A 15,211-nucleotide genomic window follows, 5' to 3' on the forward strand; every position below is an offset into this window, starting at 1 on the left:
CTTGGGGGGTCCTGCTGAGGAGAGGGAAGAGGGACTGTAGGAGCCAGGGGGTTCTGGGACATCAGAGAAAACCCCACAGAAACAGCTAGAATGACTCATGGGAACTCACAGAGTCTAAACCAACAATCAGAGAGCCTGCATGGGACTGACATAGGCCCTCTGCATATCTGTGACAGTTGTGTAGCTTAATCTATTTCTGGTACTCCTGGCGGTGGAAGCAGGGATATTTCAGTGCTTTGGCTGGCTCTTGGGAAAATATTTATCATGGCGGATTCCCTTGCCCAGCCTGAATACAGGGAGACATGCTTCTCCTTTCTCTTTCTTCCTTCCTTTCTTTCTTCCTTCCTTCCTTTCTTGCTTGTATGCATTTATTTATTCATTTGTTAATTTATCTATTTGTTTATTTATATTTCTTTTGTTAATTCTTTATGAATTTTCACATTGTGCATTCTGTTCCCATTTGTCTCCCTATACCCTTGCAGCATCTTCCCTCTGCCCTTGCACCCTACCCCCCCAAAACAAAACAAAATTTTAAGAGAAAATGTAGTAAGGAGGCCACTAGTTAGTTCCTGACTACTTAGCCCTGAAATAATCACACAGAAACTGTATTATTTAAGTCACTGCTTGGCCCATCTAGCTTCTTATTGGCTAACTCTTACATCTTAATTTAACCCATCTCCATTAATCTGTGCATCACCACAAGGTTGTGGCCTACCAGAAAAGTTTCAGCACGTCTGTCTCCCGTGGTGGCTCCATGGCTTCTCCCTGACTCCGCTCCTTTCTCCCAGCTTTCAGTTTAGTTTTCCTCACCTAGCTCTATTCCCAATAGCTCTCCTATAGGCCCAAAGCAGTCCCTTTATTAACCAATTATATTCACAGCATATAGAAGGAAATCTCACATCAGGAAAACAAAAGAAACAAGCAAAACGAAGAAACAAAAGAAAACAACAATAAATAAAAATCTTGTCGTGGAAGCTGTAGTAAGGCCAATTGAAACACACTGTTTACTGTGTAGACTGTCTCTATCTGCAATGCTTTCACTGTCTGTCTCAACTGAACATTGATAATGAGCACACAATTGAACACTGCGTCACTGGTCTGGATTAAGGTCTCTGGTCTCAGTTACCCCACCCACTACAAATAATGGAGGTGCTTGTTTTTACAACAGCTTGCTATGCCGCACTTTGCTAATTCCCATGGGGAGTTTGCTTTTTTCTAAGAAAATATGGAAGAGGGGTGGATTGAGGGAGGGACAGAGGGGAAGTGGGGAAGAAACTGAGAGAAGAGGAGGACAGGAAGGCTGTAGTGAGGATATAAACAAATGCATTAAATAATAGAAAATTATTAGAAAAAAGAAAAATATTACTCTAATTGCTTAAATTATACATATGTGTTTATACATTACATGCAAATTAATTTGAAAATATCAACTATAAAATTGATCTTAGGAATAGAGAATATTATGAGACATAGAAGCACATGCCTTTAATCCCAGCATTTGGGATGCAGAGGCAGGAAGATTTCTGTGAGTTCAAGGCCAGCCGGGTCTACAAAATGAGTTCCTGGACAGCTAGAGCGATCACACAGAGAAACTAGGTCTTGAAAAATCAAGAAAAAAGAATAGAAAATATAATTTATATAGTACAACTAGAGTAGCTGAAGAGTGTTCCCCTCATGAGTGCACAGACACATACTGACATATATACGAGTAAATGAATACATATGTATACATAAATGTGTGAATACCTACATAGGAATATTCATACACACAAACACACATGCAATAAAATGATGATGTTTGAATGCACAGATCTACATATGCATACAAACACAAAACACAGAAATTTACTCATATCCCCCTGCATACTAATATACACATACACACACATGCACATCCCACACTTGTTCACACACAGGCACACACAAGCATGTACACATACTCATATGTACAGGCACATACATTCAAGCATACATATAAACATGCACTCATAAACACATATATACATTTGCAGACACATATATATGCTTGACCCACACATACACCTATTTATGCACAGATATACTCACATATGCATGCTCACTCCTCAACCTTGTACACACACATACATTTGCAAATATGTGCAAATACACATGCAAACATCTATATGCATGCATACATGCAAAAACATGTTATACATTTATGCCTGTACACATGCATGGATATATATGCACATTTTATCTTGGCAGTTCTAGCAAGACATCAAAGGAAATTTGGTCAAGATATAGAAGCTGTATAATGACAACTGCAAAACAATAGAATATTTCCAAACAATGCGTAACATATATTTGAGAAAATGTATGGGAACATGCAGGAAATATTTTACAAATAATTGTAAGTAAACTCAAGGTCTAAAAGTTGAATATCATTACTGAGTCACAACCTGCAGCTTTTCATTCTCTTAAAATTTATCAGTTGAGAATTTATTTCTAAACTAATGGTGCAGTTTTGCCTACTCTTGAGTTTTATTCACGGTTAGACTGACTTTTTGAAGGATGAAAAGTACCCTTAGTGAACTCCGTATGGCCTGCCTCGCCTCTCCCTTGCAGTCTGAGCACCACCATCAATAGCATACTAATGGAAGTGATCATGCCTGTGTTCCAACAATAGTTTAGTTACCAAACAGTGAGATCAGCTAACAAACCCTGCTTATGAGACAAATTAGTCATTGGATAGTCCACTCTGTGAATGCCTCATGATCATTTCCTTTAGGTTGCATTTTGCTGAGCTATTTGATTGTGTCTAGTTCCATAGCAATTGGAGCCATGGAGCTTAGACTGACTCAACACAAAGTCAATGTTCTATGGTGTAATTGTGTATGAGAAGACACTGAGGAATCAAGTCACCAAGGATGACTGAAGACACATGATCACCTTCACTCAGTAGTAGAGATTTTTCAAAGAAGGTATTGTGTGGATTACACATATTAATAGTTAACTATAAATAACAATAATTCTTTATTGTCTCATTAAAGGAAGATATGAAAGAACTTTCCCTTGGAGTCATTTAACCAAGAGCAAGTACAGATTTAAATTGTCTGATTCATGGTCTTTCATCCTCCGTCAGTTGAATCTGAATTTGTATCTGCCTGAAAAATAGTTTTGTGACTCTGTCCCTGCATCTGTGTCATGTGTGTGTGTTCTCTGCTCTGTCTTTTATTAAATAGTACAGAAAACATCACATTGGGAGGAAATGGGGGTATGTACTGTCTGTCTATCATGCTCACTCTGTATCTCATGGTCTCTCCTCTAACTCGGCCTTCTTCTCTCCAGTATTCTCTCTTCCACAAAAGCCCTTCCTAGCCATCTGCTAATCAGCTCTTTTATTAGCAGTGAGAACACCACATCTCCACAGTGTGCAAAAAATTATTCCTGATTTTAGTGGAATCGCTTTGAGTTTCTCTATTTAGTTTGATGTTGTCTGTCAGCTTGCCGTTCAATACTTTTATTGTGTTTTGATACATTCCTTGTATCCCTGATCTCTCCAAGACCTTTATCATGAAGGAGTATTTTATTTTGTCCATGCCTTTTTCAGCATTTAATGAAATGATCATATTTTTTTCTTTCAGTTTTTTATATGGTGGAATACAATGATAGATTTTCATATGTTGAACAATCCCTACAGCTTAGGATGCAGCCAATTTGATAATGATGGGTGATATTTTTTGATGTGCTCTTGGATTTGGTTTGCCAGTATTTCATTGAGTATTTTTGCATCTATGTTCATAAGGGAGATTAGTTTGTAACTCTCTTTCTTGGATGAGTCTTTGTTTGGTTTTTGTATCAGGATAACTGTAACTTCATAAAAAAAGAGTTTGGTAATGTTCCTTCTGTTTCATGTTGAACAATTTGAGACGTATAGGTAATAGCTCTTTTTTGAAGTTCTGGTAGAATCCTGCTTTGAAACTCTCAGGCCTTGGGCCTTATTTTGGTTGGGAGACTCCTGATGACTATTTCTACTTCCTTACAAGTTATAGGTCAAAGATAAATATAAATATATATATATTAATTATATTAACCTTATATACATATTATATATATTAAATATATTAACCTTATATATTATAAGGTTACACTGAACCTCATAGAAGAGAGAGTGGAAAGTGGGAAGTAGGCTTCAACACATGGGCACAGGAGATTACTTCCTAAATATAGCAATAGTAGCACAGTCACTGAGAGAAACAAAAAATAAATCAGACCTTCTGAGACTGAGAAGTTTCTTCAAAGGAAAGGACACAATCAAATGAGACAAAAAGGCAGCGAACTGAATGGAAAATAGATTTTCACCAAGTCCACATCAGATAGAGGACTGAACTCTAAAATATAGAAAGATCTCAAGAAACTAGACATCAAAATACCAAATAATTCAGTTAAAAATGAGGTACATGTCTAAACAAAAAATTCTCAACAGAAGAATCTTAAATGACCAAAAGACCCTTAAAGAAATGTTCTACATCCTTAGCCATCAGCAAAATGAAAATCAAAAGATTCTGAGATACCATCTTACACAAATCAGAATGTCTAAGATCAAAAACACCAAAGATAGCTTATGCTGGAGAGCATGTGGAGTAAGGGGAACACTCCTCCATTGCTAATGGGAGTGAAAACTTGTACAACTACTTTGAAAATCAGTATGGTGGTATTTCAGAAAATTCAGAATCAGTCTACCTCAGACCCAACAATACCACTCTTGAGTATATACCCAAAGGATGCTCAATCATACTATAAGGATATTTACTCAACTTTGTTCATAACAGTGTTATTCATAATAAGTCAGAACCTAGAAACAGCCTAGATGCCCCTCAACCAAAGAATGGATAAAGAAATTGTGGTGCACTTAAAAAATGGAATACTACTTGGTAGTTTAAAAAAATGAAATCTTAAAATTTGAATGCAAATGGATGGAACTAGAAAAAAACATCCTCAATAAGATAACACAGACCCAGAAAGAGGAGCACGGTATTTACTCACTTATAAGAGGATATTAGATATAAAACAAAGAATAATGAGCCTATAGGCCATGACACCAGAGAAACTAGGCAACCCATGAGATAAATATACCTGGATTCCTCTGGAAAGGGGAACTAAAAATGCTTTTCTGAGAAAATTGGGAGCATGGGATGGGGGAGAAGGGAGGGCGGAAGATGAAGTAGAGGCGAGAAGGGGAAGGGCAAGAAGAACATGAGGGAGCATTGAGATTGAGAAGGACAGAGAGGGAGAGCAAAGAAAGATATATCTTGATTGAGGGAGCCATCATAGGGCTAGCAAGAAACCTAGCACTAGAGACATTTCCAGAAATCTACAAAGATGAGTACAAATATGACTAAGTTATATTAGAACTATTTGCTGTACTTTTTAACATTCATTTGTTGCTACCATTAATATGCATGCATACTTTTTGTCCTATACTAGATTTATTTTTGCATTGATTGATTTTCTGACACTGAGCTATTTTTAATTGTGGAAGGAAACCAGCTAAGTCAGTGTATATAATTATTTTTATTGTAAGAAGTTTGTTCAACCTGGGTTAAAACATTTTATGTTGCTGCTTTTGAGTATATGTATAATCATGTATATATTTTTCAAAGGCTTCATATATTCCCTTTAGAATTTTTTTTCAAAATAGTTACCACTTTGCTAGTTCAGTACCATGTCCTCAGAAGATGTTAGGAAGAGTATCTCCTTAAATTGTAGAAACATTTTTTGCAGAATTAGCATTATTTAATTTGAAACATTTTTACAATTAATCAGAAGCATCATCTCTGTCTGGCTATTTTGACAGGAAATTTTTGATATAAATAAAACATTAATAAAAATAAAACTTTATTAAATAATAAGTTGCATTAAATAATAGTACTATTAGTTAATATTAAAATATTAAGTTTATATATGTTTCCTTTTTTCAAAGATTTAGTTTTATGTTTGTGTGTGTATGTGTGACATGTACTGGTACCCCCTAGAGATCAGAAGACATCATTGAGTCCCTTGGATCTCACATTACTAACACCTAACATGAGTACTAGGAACAAAACGAGTCCTCTGAAAGAGCAGCAAGAACTTTTAGGTATTGAGCCTTCTCTCTCTCTATTTCTTCATAAATGAGTTTTAATGACTTGTGTCTTTAGCATAATTTTTTTACTTTTCCTAACCTTTTGGATATAATAGTTGCTAGTAGACATCCCATAGTGTTCTGAAATTTCCTGTAATTTGTTCTGACATTGACAGTGTATCTCGTCAGTTTCTCTACTCAATTTTCAGAGGTGTATCATTTTAATTCATCTCTCAAATTCTTCACTTTAATTTTGACATTAATCCATGGGACTGGGGCTAAAACGCGGGACTTGATGCACTCTGGACATTCTACCACGGAAGTACTTCTCTAGCTTTCTTTTTGTTGCTTTTTATTTTGAGACAGAAAGCCTCTTTCTTTGTCAGACAGGTTTTGAACTCACTCTGGACAGCCCAGAAAGGCCTTGGATTTGTCATCCCCTTGCATCAACTTCCCAAGTGGCTGGGAATTTGGGAATTCCAGGAATATGCTCTCAAGCCCAGATGATAGTTTTCTTTGATTTTTCTAAATTCAATTTCATTTAACTTTGCTAGGATGTTCCTTGTTTACTCTCATGGATTTTATTTGTGTTTTATTTTGCTTCTGTGGATTTTATTCTGAAATATCTTTAACTCTTATTTATATGTCTTTCTAAATTTGTGTGTGTGAGAGTCTGTGTGTGTGTGTGTGTGTGAGAGAGAGAGAGAGAGAGAGAGAGAGAGAGAGAGAGAGAGAGAGATGCAATGCATATCCTCTCACACACCTGCCATGAATGATATGATTCTGTGGGAGAGAGACCTTGGCTGTGGGTGGGTCCAAACCACAGTGCGTGAGAACCCAGACTAGGTGAGAGACAGACACGACACGTATGCAGACAGAACTTAAATAGTAAGTATTATTGAGATAAAAGGAGTGGGGGAGGATAAGGGAGAGAAAAAGAGAAAAGCGAAAGGAGGGGAAGAGGGAGAGAAAAAAGTGAGAGATGCAGGGAGAGAAGGAGTAAGAAGAGAGAGAAGCAGGCTACGTTTTGCCTTTTGAATGGATATAGAAGAAGCAGGTTCTCAAGGGGCAGGGCCAGTTTCATCTGATGCTAACAATGGAAGTCTATGGATGAAGCCTACCACTTTGTTAGAGACAGGGGCTCATTGTTGTCCATCATTAATACAGAAGAAAAGCTGGGCAGTGGGCTCCTGGAATTCCTCTGTTTTCCATCTCGCTATAGGAGTGGCATGACTGGAGACAAATTTTCATGTCTGTTTTTGACATGAGTACTTACGAGTACTTGTGATCCCAGTTCCCATCCTTGTCCTTTTGAAACAAGAGCTTTCCTTGTTCACCTGTCTCCGCAGCTGTAACTCTTTTATATTGCCTCTTCGTGAATAGTTTTCAAAAATGTAGGCCTTCAGAATATGCATCCACATTGTATAAAAAACCCTCGTGGCTAGATAACTCCAAGCTACTGTCAACTTATTTATTCTTAACTCTTACAGTTTATATAGCAATATTCCTTTCCTTGCTTTCAGATTTATGGTAACGATGACAAAATAAAATGTTTGTGAAATTCCTTTGAGACTATTCTTACTGACAGATATGTTCACACTCCAATTTTTTACTCTCTCTCCCCTCCTGTCATCTCCCTCTCTCCCCGCATCTCTCCCTCTCCACCCTTCTGCCCTATTACCCTTTCCTCTCCCCTCCCCATTTCTCCCCTTTTTCTCATAGTAAAGAAATAGATGCTTTAGGAGGATCCAGTTTGAATGACAGGTCACCCTGATCCACCTGTCTCCCTCACGTGATGCCACCTTAGTCTTATTTACTAAGGGATTTTCATCAGCTCTGAAGCCTATGCTGTCTTTGTCACTCTGAAAATGACAATAATCTGCTTTTTTCCTCAATAAGTATAACCATAAAACTTTTCAATATATCAGGGAAACATAAAATGCAAATGTTCTTACATGCTACTTTCATTCTTTAACAAGGAAATAACATCTGTGGGTAAAAAACTTCACAGAACTGTGATAAGGTGGCCATGCATAAACAATGTCCATATTTGCAATGTTCCAAATACTCCCAAGTGACTTATGAATTAGAAAGCCACTAGTGGAAATATATATATATTTCCACAAATATGAGGCAAACACGAGGCCTCTCCATCATGACTGTCTTAAATGTCTAAAACAAACAAACAAAAAAAGACAGTTCTTCCCAGCTCACCTCCATCCCATTGGGATTCAGCCACCTGGTTCTGTAGCACAACTCTTTCCTGACAGTCAGTCCCTCCACTCTACTTGCAGCAAGCACAGGTGTAATGGAATCAAAACTTTGAATAGAACAAGACCAAAATCAAGAACAACAGGGACAAAAAGATGATAGGATGGAAAGAAGGAAAGGGATTTGCGAAAGAAGTGAAAGTGAAAGAAGAAGGGAGGCCAGGTATCCTGTGTCCTCCTTCTCATCCTTCATTGTGTCCTCTCTAGGAATCTCTTATATCTGCCTCTTCCACTGATTTTAGTCCTTCCTCTCAGACCACCTGCTTCCTCCGTTGATTCTGTGTCTTGGTACACATCCTTAGTTCCTGCTTGTCAATTCCCATTATGAAAAGACCAACTCTATGAACAATTGGGATAGAACAACAAGAAGAAGAAACCCCAGCCAAAGGGACATAAATTGTTTATCTTAAGAATTATAAAAGAAAGTCATGACAAACAGATAACTCAGTAGTTAAGAAAATACATTACTTCAGAGGACACAAGTTCAATTCCCAGCAACCACATCAAGTGATTGAAAAACCACCTGTAATTCTAGCTTCAGGCAAAAGTCTTGGGGCATCCCTGCACTCAAGTATGCATACTCACACATATTTAAAACTATAATAACAAAATATATTTAGAAACTTTTAAAAATCATGGAAGAAAAATTCTTTAATCTTAAGAAAGAGATCTCTATCAAAGCTAAAGAGGCATGAAAAACAGAAAATAGTAACAGAAAAACCAACAAACACAAAACAAAAATCATGTCTACAACACATAGTAAACAAAACACTAACTGTTCAGAGCAAAGAAAAAAAATACTTTCAGTTGCAAGGGTAAATACCAAATCACATATAAATGCAGACCAATTAAAAAAGGACCTGACTTTTCAGTTGGGACTCTGAAAGACAGAAGTACATGGATGAATGTTCTACAAACTCAGAAAGACCAGAGATGGCAGCACAAACTACTTTAGCTGTCAAATCTACCATTCAAAATGCAATGAGAAAGAGAGACATTTTATGATAAAATAAATTTAAGTGATTTTTGTTCTCCAGTCTAATTCTGCCAAAGACACTAGAAGGAAAACCTTAGCCTGAAGAAAAAAAATAAAAACATCAACGAATACAGATGAAATGTGAGTGAGAGACTTTGGAGGACTTATCCCAATATAAATGTCTTCATAAAATTTCTCTTCTCAAGGCTTGGGGCTCTGCGAGGAAAAGGAGGGAGAAAGATTATAGGAACTAGATTGGGTTGGGTAGACGACTCCAAGGGAACATAACCTTCCAGACACACACAGGTCTCACTGTCCGGCTCTGGGTCTCTGTATTTGTTCCAGTCTACTGCAGGAGAAAGCTTCTCTGATGATCACTGGAAAGACATTGATCTATGAACTTAGAAAAATGTCATTAAAAGTCATTTTATTGCTATGTTCCTTAAGGAGAACAACAGTGTTTCATTTTCCCCTAATTTCCTGATCTATTTAATCTCGTGGTTGAGCCAATCAAGCAGTGTCAGGGATGGAATCTTTCTCTTGAAATCAGTCATTTATCAATCAGATAATGGATGGTGACTCCCAGAAGATTTGTGACACTGTTGCACCAGCACATCTAGCAGCATGTCACAATTGTAGATGGGTTTGTAGCTAGGTTGGTGTTTATCTTTTTCCTTTGGTAACATTAAGAATACCTCCAGTACCATGAACACTAGTCAGTAGGGTCATCTAGGTAGGCAGCATCTCGAGAATATAGTATTATAATGGGATAAAGTAGGCAGGATAGAAGAGGGGTATGGGAAGGAATACCCAAATCTAAAGGCCTTCTGAAAAGCCACATAAAGTACTACTACCCTAGAAACTTCCTAAAATATGTGCGTATATAAAAGAAATGTAACTGGGATTGCCATATAATGAAGCAGACAATGCCCAAGCTAGATATGATATGCTACTAAATAAAATCCCCATAACCAGGAATGAGTGTTTGCGTCATTGGCAAAATAGGTACTATAGATTTTCACAGTCACTGAAACATTACAGGCTATTCACAAGGCTAGTGGTTGGTTAATCTGCACAATAAGATGGTAAGGCCTTGTTGTTGAAGGTACGACATAGTCATGTCATTGAACATGGAGAAACTGAACTGGTGAAACCAGAAGTTTCAGCTCTTCTGATTGTGATTTACAGTGCAGAAAGGTAGGTTCCTTGCACCCTATCGAAGGTGAAGAGGAATCATCAATATCCCCCAGCTCCAATCCCTATTATCCACAACAGTAACCGGCCTGCAAGACATACTGGGGAAGTAGTAGCACAAATTTTATAGGACTAAACTACCACATTTCTATGGATGCAAGGCTTACTCTGCGAAACTGAACTCATATCAGACACTGCTAAACTGAAGAAGAACTTTAGAACGGAATGGCTATGAACTTTGGTGAAACCAATTTCTATTATGCGAAACAAACACAAAATGACTGCTAGTGTCATAGTCCTATGCTCATAAATTAGTGAGTGGCTGAACCATCATCAGAAAAGCTTCTTCTTGCAGTAGATGATAATTAACTAGAGACCAGCAACAGGAAAACGATCAGGCAGTGAGTTTGGAATATTCATTTGCAAATGAGAACTCTACATCAAACCCCTCTTCTCTAGTCTCAGAGATCTATAAAAAAGAGGAGATGGGAAGATGCTAAGGGTGAGAGCTGATAGAAAGTGCAAGGAAACAGAGTTTTCCAGACACGCCACAGCGAGTAAACACAAAAATGCACAGAGACTGTGACAGCATACACAAAACCTCCACAAATTCAAAACAGACAACCATCTCAGCACCAAGTATGGGGAACAGACACAAATTCCTAAGCCTAACCAAGAGTCTTCTTGGAATTAATACTTGCTAAGAAAGGGAGTATCAATTTTCTCTAATAGAGTGATATGATGGATTTCCTAACATTTTAGGGTATGCCTCCTGGTGGGTAATAGTTGGCCAAACAAAATAGACAGCATAATTTTCTGTACATTCTTTTCATTAAGGATTTTGTCTTTTATGCTCTGTTTTCCTAGGATTTTGTTTGTTCATTTTTGTTTTTGAGAGAGAATTTGCATGGGTAGGGAGATGGGAAGGATCTGAGAAGATGTGCGTAGGGGAGAAGAAGATGAAGAATTTATTTTTAGTGTGAACCTTTTACAGCTGAGCAATTTCTCCAGCCCAAATGGGGGGATATAATCAGAAAATATTGCATGAAAACTATATTTTTCAAAATCTAAGTAAAATAAAATATTTCCAAGAACAAACCAAAAATGGTTTATTTGCAATTGTATGCATTCATATGTGTGTGTGTGTGTGTGTGTGTGTGTGTGTGTGTGTGTGTGTGTATGGAGGCATGTCCATGTGAGAGAAGATGCCTATAGAAACTGGAAGAGAATGACAGATCTCTTAAAGCTGGAGTTCCAGGAATCACTGAACCACCTGACTTTGATGCTGAGAACCAACCTCAGGTTCTTGTAAGAGCAGCATGGACTCTTATCAGATGAATCAGCTCTCCAGCCCCATAAATATATTAGTGCATTTTCTGTCTAGCCAGAGTGTCTATACTTAACACTGCCTATTCTTTGAATTATCATAATATAACACTACTGAAGAACAATGGAATGTTTCATACAGAAGCATCAGATGGTTCTGTACTTTTCTATAGAGATGCTGGATAGTGAAAACATTTTATTGAATTCATATTCATTAATAGGGCCTTTTAAATGCTATTAGAAAGACTTTTCATTAGATAACCTAGAAAAGAATCCTTTTTTGCTGATATTTGGCCTCTGATACACAAATCTGAAGTTTTTGTGGTAGGGCAAAATTATCTTGTGTGTATCAGGAGGTATATAGCAAAATAGGTTTCAAATTGAGCTCTCATTTTTCATTTTCACTGGCCATGAAATTCTGTTTGATCATTGCGGTTTTTGTTGGCATAAGTGTGCACATCTCAATGAGTATTTAGGGGTGAATATGCACATGTGTGCACATGTAGGCCAGAGGTAATTTTTGACTATCATTTCTCAGGAAACCACCCATCCACCTTGTTTCTTTGAGGTCTTGTCATTTCCCTGGAACATGCCAATCAGTATAAGTAGGCTACAAGACAGTGAGCCTCAGAGATCCTTCTTTCTCTGCCTTCCCAGTGCTGGAATGACAAGCATGTACCATCTTGCCCAGCATTTTTACTTGAATTTTGGAGATGGAACACAGGTCCTCTTTCTTGCGCAGTCAGTAGTTTAACAAGTGAGCTATTTTCCCAACACCCACTCTGCTTTCTCTATTCTCTGTCACTTTTTCAAGATAAGAGTCATGCAACCCACTTAGTCAACAAGACTCTCAGTGAAAGGCATTTTAATTAAATACTTTAGTTGTCACACAGCTATATAATGTATTTGGATCCAATCAATCTTCTACTCCCTCCCTTTCAATTCCTCCCCTATCTCATATCTACCACTCTCTTGCAACTTCACTCAGATTCATTCATTGGTGTCTCTGTCTCCCATCAAAGGGATGATACCTTCCTCTCCCATCTCTCCCTTATTACATAGCAGTACAGTTAGTACTATCTGTATGCATATGGCTATAGGAAGATCTGATGGATCATGGGTAGCCTCTCAGGGCCCACATCCATGATGAAAAACGACTTCCATCTCCGTGTAGCCTTCTACTGCCAATAACTTATCAGATATGGATGAGACTTCAGTCAGTACTGGGACTGAAGGTAGTTTGATCTTATGTCAGTCATGTGTATACAATATGCAGGCCCCATAGTTCCCAGAAGACACATTCTGCTTCGTGTCCCCTCTTCAGTTATATTACTGTTTTTTATTTGACTTAAATACATCTTTATGTTAACTTTCACCCTGTTTTGAAAAGGTTAGTAAGAATTTTTTTCTGTTGCTTACTACAAAGGCTCTCTAAAACAGGGTAAGACCCACTAAGCTAACTGGAGTTCTGCAAACAGAAAGCCAGTGGTTGACAGGTATTATCAAGGTTCACCAGCAAGTCTTTATTTCCTAGGTCTACCAGATTCTTCTGAGTATTATTTCAGCTGTTCTTAAAACTTCTTTTGATCTTAACAACTTATTGCATCCTGCACAGAGGAAATTGAGTGAGCAAGTATTGATGTTCTCCCTAGTTATAATTAGTGACTTTGGTTTTAAAGAATTTTTATCCAGTGAGCAATAGCAATCAGGAACAAGAGAGTCCCCTCCAGAATCCACACTTGTTCTGTTACCTTCTCCTGGCTTTTCAAAATGTTCCTGAAATTTGTACCAAAAAATAAACCCCCATATGAGAGACAAATAAAAAAAACTACTATATGTCAAATTGGAAATAACAGTGAAAATGAACACATATAACAGTGTCTTCCTCATGCTCTTAGTCAAAGAGGTTCAGAAATAAACAAGAAATTTCCCTACCAGTGCTCACATTTTCCTGTGATTTCATTTGCAATTGTGTTCTCTCCTGAAAAAACGAATGACATAAAATAAACAACTATGTTCTTTGCAAAGTGATTGACTCCATGTTCATGGACAGGAAAAATTCAACATAGACTTAGAAAACACTATTATTCACAGGCTGCAAGGATTATTTTCAGGGTGCCTGAAGGGTGTTAAGTAATATAAAAAAGACAAAGGGCCCACATGAAAGCCACTCTTGCTGGCTGAACTGTGAACATGCTAAATTAATAATAGCAATGCGAAAAAAAAAGTCTCATAGCTAATGCAAATCAATTCAATCTTGAAAAGCCATGATTTCACAGAGATCTCTAAAAGTGAAATTTTAAGGTTATTTGTTATATTTATTTCAGCATGAAAATAGGAAAGTGTCCCTGTGTGTGCATAAACCGTCTTCTTTTAATTATGTATTTGTTTATAAATGGCTAATATGTGCTTGGAATAAGCAGAGAAGGATGAATTGTGGGAGTGGGATGTGTATGAGAATAATCCCGGATAGTTGAGTGCTAATAGCAAGAACAGAAAGGGGAAGAATATCAGCTCCAAGGTCATTTGAAGTCAATGTGCAAAAGCAAAGTTTGAGTGTGTCTCAAGCTAGCGAACTGTCTACACATTGTACAGAGGAAGGGAAATCAAGGAGTCGACCCTATACCCAGGTAAAGAGGCAACTGTTTTTTTAAACTTTTGCTTTGGAGAAGGTATTGGACAGAACTTGTTTTAAAGATTTTATTTTTTTATGGGTGTGGATATATGGTAAGTACTGTGTGTGTGTGTGTGTGTGTGTGTGTGTGTGTGTGTGTGTGGCACTAGTGCCTGTGAAGGCTGGAAAAGGCTGCTCCTGGACTCCATGGAGCTGGAGTTACAGGTGATTGTCGGCTTAATAATAACTGTGATGGCAATCAACCTCAGGTCCTCCATACAAGCAGCAAGTAACCTTAACTTTTGGGGCATCATTTCAGCCCCAAGGATTTTTTGTTTTTTGTCTTTCTTTTTCTTTCTTTCTTTCTTTCTTTCTTTCTTTCTTTCTTTCTTTCTTTCTTTCTTTCTTTCTTTATTTCTGTCTGTCTGTCTGTCTGTCTGTCTGTCTTTCTTTCTTCCTTCCTTTCTTCCTCTCTTTTCCCTTTCTGTCTGCCTTTCTTTCTCATTCCTTACCTTCTTTCCTTTCTTTCTTTCCTTTTTTGTTTCTTCCTTTCTTCCCTTTTCTTCCTTCCTTCCATCTTTCCTTTCTTTCTAATCCCTTTCTTCCATTCTTCCCTTCTTTTCTCCCCTTCCCCTCCCTCCCTTCTTTCTTTCTTTCTCTCTTTTTTATTTCTTTCATCCTTCATTTTCCTTTCTTTCTTTGACACAGGGTCTCAGTTAGTTTAGGATGGCTTCTTCAAACTCTTT

This window comes from Myodes glareolus, chromosome 5 (assembly GCF_982192425.1).
Source record: "Myodes glareolus chromosome 5, mMyoGla1.1, whole genome shotgun sequence".
Lineage (NCBI taxonomy): Eukaryota > Metazoa > Chordata > Mammalia > Rodentia > Cricetidae > Myodes > Myodes glareolus.